The sequence below is a fragment of the Lontra canadensis genome, unplaced genomic scaffold, assembly GCF_010015895.1.
Source record: "Lontra canadensis isolate GAN:19392208 unplaced genomic scaffold, GSC_riverotter_1.0 scaffold10, whole genome shotgun sequence".
Lineage (NCBI taxonomy): Eukaryota > Metazoa > Chordata > Mammalia > Carnivora > Mustelidae > Lontra > Lontra canadensis.
In genome coordinates this window covers 258,562-264,561 of record NW_022631004.1, presented here as the reverse complement: position 1 = coordinate 264,561, position 6,000 = coordinate 258,562, and the positions used below count along the sequence as shown (strand labels likewise).

Below are 6,000 nucleotides of genomic sequence, written 5' to 3'. Positions count from 1 at the left end.
AATGATAAAGTCTGAGACTTTCTGCAAAGAGTGATAAAGTATTTTTTGCAAGCAAGTAAGGAAAAACATGGGATGCACTATATAGGATCAACAGATTACACTGAACTTTTAAGATACATATTTTTAAAGAAATAATGTAATGTACACCAGAAAAAATAATTGTTGTAACCATAATCAGCTACTGCTTTTTTTTTTAAAGATTTATTTATTTGAGAGAGAAAGTGTGTGCATGCAAAAGAAGAAAGAGAGAGAATAAGGAGAGGCAGAGGGAGAGAATTGCAAATAGACTCCTATACTGAGCATAGAGCCACACATGAGATCATGACCTGAGCTGAAATCACAAGTCACATGCTGAAACTCCTGATCCTTCAGGACTCCACCCCTCCAGCTACTGTAAAAACAAAACAAACAAAAAAACCCAATTATTTAGTAATCATTATGAACGATGGTGTAGGTAGAAAGGGGACATAAATATCCATACACGAATGTAGACTACTTGTAGTTTGCTGAATGTGAATTATATTTAAACTACTCATATAGCAAAATGCACATGCTTCTCAATGCAAAGTTTAGGGTTAGCCATTCTCTACAAATCCTTTTGTTTTATTCATAAAATCCCAAGTGAGGCATCCCCGGATGCTTTTTATTTGAAAAGAATGAATTGATCGCGTAAACGGAGGTCAAGAGTTTAGTTTCCAAAATATGAAAATTCATGTGGGCTTTCGAAAAGAATGCTGCAATAAGATGTATTTCTGCCTATGTGTTATTTATTACATATATGTAATATGTAAATTTACATATATGTAATATATGTAAACTTACATATATAATATACATATTACATATATGTAATATGTATATGAAAATACATAATATATGTAATTTATTTCTATATAGTATATGTAACATATGTAATATATTTATATACTGCATATATTTAATTAATCTAATAAATAATTTATTTTTATATTGAATATACAACCTATTTTAAAATTTTAGTTTATTTTAAAAATACAGACACATTTTAATTTTAAGAATCACCTGCACTTTTCAAGATGCAAAGCGCCAAAGTTTAACAGAAAGTACATGGCATAAGTGTGATTTATGAAGGAAAGTTTGAAATAAAATGTGATTCAAAAGGAATTTAGAAATGGAAACTAAAATAGCCAATTTCAATACATAAGAAAAGTTGACAATTTTATGTTTCTTAAAATATACTATCATCAGAAAAACCCTAAATATGAAGAATGAATTTAATTTCTTATACAAGTCTTGCATTTCTGAACCTCACATAGCTCATTTTCATAGTCTATTGTCCTACACATAAATTATTATAAAATAACAAAATAAAAAAAGAAAGTCAGTATATAATAAGTTGGCAACTGATATCATAAATAGCTCACAGTCTCAGACTTCCTGTGTTTGTATGCTTCACCAATAAAATCTAACTGAAATGTATGTGGTTTTTTTCCCCTCTTTCTTAAGTGGCAGTTATTCTTCTGCTTAATATGGTTGGCTTTTTCTGATTGACAAAAAGTTATCTATTCCAGTGACCTAAGGCAAGAACTAATTTCCAGGTATTTTTAATAAATGAGAGTTTCCAGGCATTAAGAAGAGACTAACACAGACATCCCATCCAATATAATTGTGTTAATAACATTTCCCAAGTGTAATTTTCAAATACCCTCTTATGTATATAAGAGCTTTTTAATATCTTTATCATATTCCATCTTTTTAAAATACTAGCTCAAATTTTGCGTCCTTTCAAAAAACTTTTTATCAAACATCTTCATTCTGTAAGCTTTCAACAAATTCCAGGGGCACCTGGGTGGCTCAGTGGGTTAAAGCTTTCAACAAATTCCAGATTCATCCTTTGCCCTCTCTTAACATTTATATTTCAGGTTTCAACTGACAATGTATGTTCCTTTTCAACATGGTGAATGTCAATATCATATTTTCTTCAATAGCAATGTCATTGAAATATCTTCAAATATAAATTTTCTTTATAACTAGAGATTATTTTTGCTGTGATCATGTATGTTTAGTTGACTCTTGAACTAGAAAGACAGAGATGCCAACCCCAGCAAAGTAAAAAAATCTATGTATAACTTTGACTGCCCAAAGACTTAACTATTAGTATCCTACTGTTGACCAAAAGCTTTACCCATAACATAAAGTCAAGTAACACATATTTTGTATGGGGTATTTACTATATACATGTTTATACAGTAAAGTATGCTAGAGAAAAAAAATGTAAGAAAATCTTAAGAAAGAGAAAAATACATGTGCTGTTACTCCCCCATATACTCCCTATATGGGCAGTCTGCTCAGAAGTCCTGTGGGTCTGTCTCTTGCTTCAACAGTCTTTGGACAAAAGTCTTTGGCCTTTTTTTCCAGCCTCTGACCACCCTCTAATTTCTTTTCCAGTGAAATCCTTAAGAATCATCTTCTCAGACATCCCCTGCTGCAGGCACCAGCCAACACCATTTTTTGAGCTAACTCCTTATTGCTGATCAGCCATGAGTTCCCAGCTTCCTCAGAATTACTCGACTTAGGTGAAAGCTGCCAACCTGCCTGGTCAACATGCATCTGTGAGCCTCCTACACCTACCCTTTTCCAAGCTTCTATTCCCACCAGGCTGATGTGGCTCTGGATGGCACAGGCCACTTCTGTGAGCTGGCCAAGGAGAAGCACCAGGACACTAGCGCTCCTAGAAGATGCAAAACCAGCTACCAGGTTGTACCCTCTTCCAGGATGTGTAGAAGCGGTCCCAAGATGAGTCGTGTAAAACCCTGTTCGCCATCGAAGCCACAATAATCTTAGAGAAGAACCTGGAGTAGGCCTTTTGCTTGTCCTGGGGTTCACCCGTGCAGACCCCCATCTCTGTGACTTCCTGGAGAACTGCTTCCTGAGGAGGAAGCAATAATCATCCAGAGGATGGTGACCACCCGACTAACTGCATGCTGGCTGGCACCCAGGCTGGCCTGGGCGAGTATCTCTTCCAAAGGCTCACCCTCAAGCAGGACTAGGAGCCTTTGGAGTCCAGTAGCCCAGGAGGGGCCCCTCTGGCATCCCTCTGGTGCCGGGCTTCTGACTGAGCTTGTCCTTCAGCCACCAGGCAGCTATTTAACCACCCTGGAGCCCTCTCTCAAGCCAAAGGCCAAATGGAAACAAAGAAGTTTTCACAGGAAAAAAAAAAAAATACACCTATAAGTGGACCTGCGCCATTCAAACCTGTTTTTCCAGGGCCCAGTGTATATTTATTTATATATATAGCTATAGATGATACAGATACACACACACACACACACACACACACATAATTATCATTACATTTCATATATAGTATATGTAAATGTCCTTATATACATACAAAATCTTATCCTAAAATTTTCTATGGTAAAAAAATTTCTACGGTAAAGATGGCACAAGATACGCGCAGAAACATTATCTTAAAATTGCTTCATCATAAGCTGTGATATATTTAATTTTTGTCCTCAAAAGCATATTCTGGTAATTTCTCCCATCTTCATCTTTCTACTTTAAATGTGGCTGAGAATGCCAATTGGGTGGGAGTTGACTCATGTAAACACCATCTGGCTCCTTAGTTAGAGAAAGAAGTTTTATAAAGCAGAGCTTTCCCAGACCCATAGTCATTTCTACCAATCCTGCTGACTTCTTTCAGAATTCCTTGGGAGATAAGGAGAGTACCTTTCTGAGTACTACACTAAATTATAAGATCAAACTGTCTCCCATTTTGGATTTTTCTTTGGAATGAAAAATAGTCAAACAGTGTGAAGTTCCACAAACAGAAGGATCTTGTTCTCCAGAAATGTGTCACGACATGGCATCTTTGATTCTAAGCAGAAAAGGCTCAGGCAAGCGGTTTCCAACTGCCCTTAGAAATGGGTTTCCTCTGTTCATAAGATTCTTATTTCATGGATATTAGAACCTGCTGTGTTGTTTTGGACGATGTAACCCGAGGAGAAATTGTAAACTTGAACATTTTGGGATGAACTTTCCTTAGTTTATCTTACCAAAATTTTACGAATTACCATTATCATGCTTTTAAGCTAACTACAAAGGAAGAATCACAAAGCAAAAACCTAGCAGATGGAAACAGAAAGAAAAAGAAATCTTATGATCTTTAGCTCTTGTTTGTGCCCTCCATGAGATAAGAAATAGACAGTCCAACTGCCTGAAATAAGGTGTTTTTCTAATACTGCTAACCTGCTGCTAAGTGCCAGTAGGAAAGGGAAAAAAAGAATTTAATTCACTGAAACTAGTTATTGTTTAAAATAATTGTTACAGTAGAATAATACCTTTTCGAGGTTTCTGTATATGCAGAGGGCAAGATAGCTTTTGGCTTCTCACCAGAAATATGATTTCCTACCTTATGCATTTCAGTGAAAGAGGTAAAATAGCCTATCTCACAGGTTCTCTTCAGGAAAACCGCACCAGAAAAAAGTATTCCAAATCAAAGAAACAGCCACATAATATGAAGAGAAATCTAAGTTAGATATCACATCAAAATATCCTGTAGAAGGTCCTTTGCATCTTTTAAACACATAAATGTTTGTTTTTCACACATCTATATATTCCTAGGATTCATTTTATGCCTGATAGAAAAATAAGAGCAGGGGCACCTGGGTGGCTCAGGCCTCTGCCTTCGGCTCAGGTCATGAACTCAGGGTCCTGGGATCAAGTCCCTCATCGAGCTCTCTGCTCGGCAGGGAGCCTGCTTCCTCCTCTCTCTCTGCCTGCCTCTCTGCCTACTTGTGATCTCTCTGTCAAATAAATACATAAAATCTTAAAAAAAAAAAAGAAAGAAAGAAAAAGAAAAAGAAGAGCAGTACCTATACACAAGTATTATTATAACTTCCTGCATTCTATATTAACTATATCTATAGCCCCAAGATGCTGTTGTCAGCCATTTTAATAAATTTTCCTCATCGAACATGTTCAACCAGGGTATCCTAATATGAATCATCATCTTATGCAAAGGTACGCCCACTCCATTGTTTACTCTCACCCCAAGGAAGAGCACAAAGCTAAGTCAGCCTCCTGGAACCTCTCTCTAAGACCTTAGATGCCAAAATTAGTGATGAGTAAGCCTGAGAAAGCCACCCTGTGAGTAAACTACAACTAATTTTCATGGAGATGCTGGACAGTTAACTTGAGAATGATTAATAATTATAAACACATAGGAATAGAAATGACTGAAAAGACCACAGTCCTGGAACTGTTTTTTTGTCATTTACCAATATGACATCAGCAGCAATAGAAGCTGTAAGTCAGAGGCAATCAGCACAGAAAAGCAAGAGAAAAGGGTCATTCTAACATAATTCTGAAGGGCAATCAGTGACAAGAAGCAGAGACTTAAAGCAACAAGTTTAAATCCATCCCCGTGCATCAGTAGAGACTGGGTAATAGATGTCATTGGGTATTCCTTCAGTAATTTTCTCTGCTAGCTACTCTTACATCGACGATTTCTCCAAATAAAGGATATTGATTTAGTTTTGACCTGAAGGTCTAGAGAATTTTTTAAAGTGAATTCACATTTTAAGTAACAGAGTTTATTTAGTTTCATGTTTTTTACAGTTTATCAATTTTATTGGATTTGTTGACAATAACATACCATAGTTTGAAAATCAGCTGCATATTGCCTATAGAATTCTTATATTTCTGAGCTATGTACTTTTTGAAATATACAAGGCATGTCTTATTTCATAAAGTTAAGCCAAAAACAATAAACTCAGACATAATTCTATATTCAAAATTACTTTTAAATTTGGTTCTTCTATAAAAGAACCAAACTATTAAAGTTACTAAATTTATAGCCAAACTTTTAAAAATAGTAGTTAATACATATGAGTGCTTCTCATGTGTCAGACATTATTTTAAGTGCTTGCATTATATAGCTCATTTAATAGAGCAATCCCATGAGATGGGTGTTATTATTGCTTCCATTTTTCAAAAGAGGAAATTGAGGCACAGAGA

At 35.6% G+C, this 6,000-nt stretch overlaps 1 pseudogene; it reads right to left on the bottom strand.

Moving 5' to 3' along the window:
• Positions 1–2,442: 2,442 nt before the first annotated feature.
• The window catches only part of LOC116866495, a 66,979-nt pseudogene continuing 63,421 nt past the window's right edge, over positions 2,443–6,000 (bottom strand).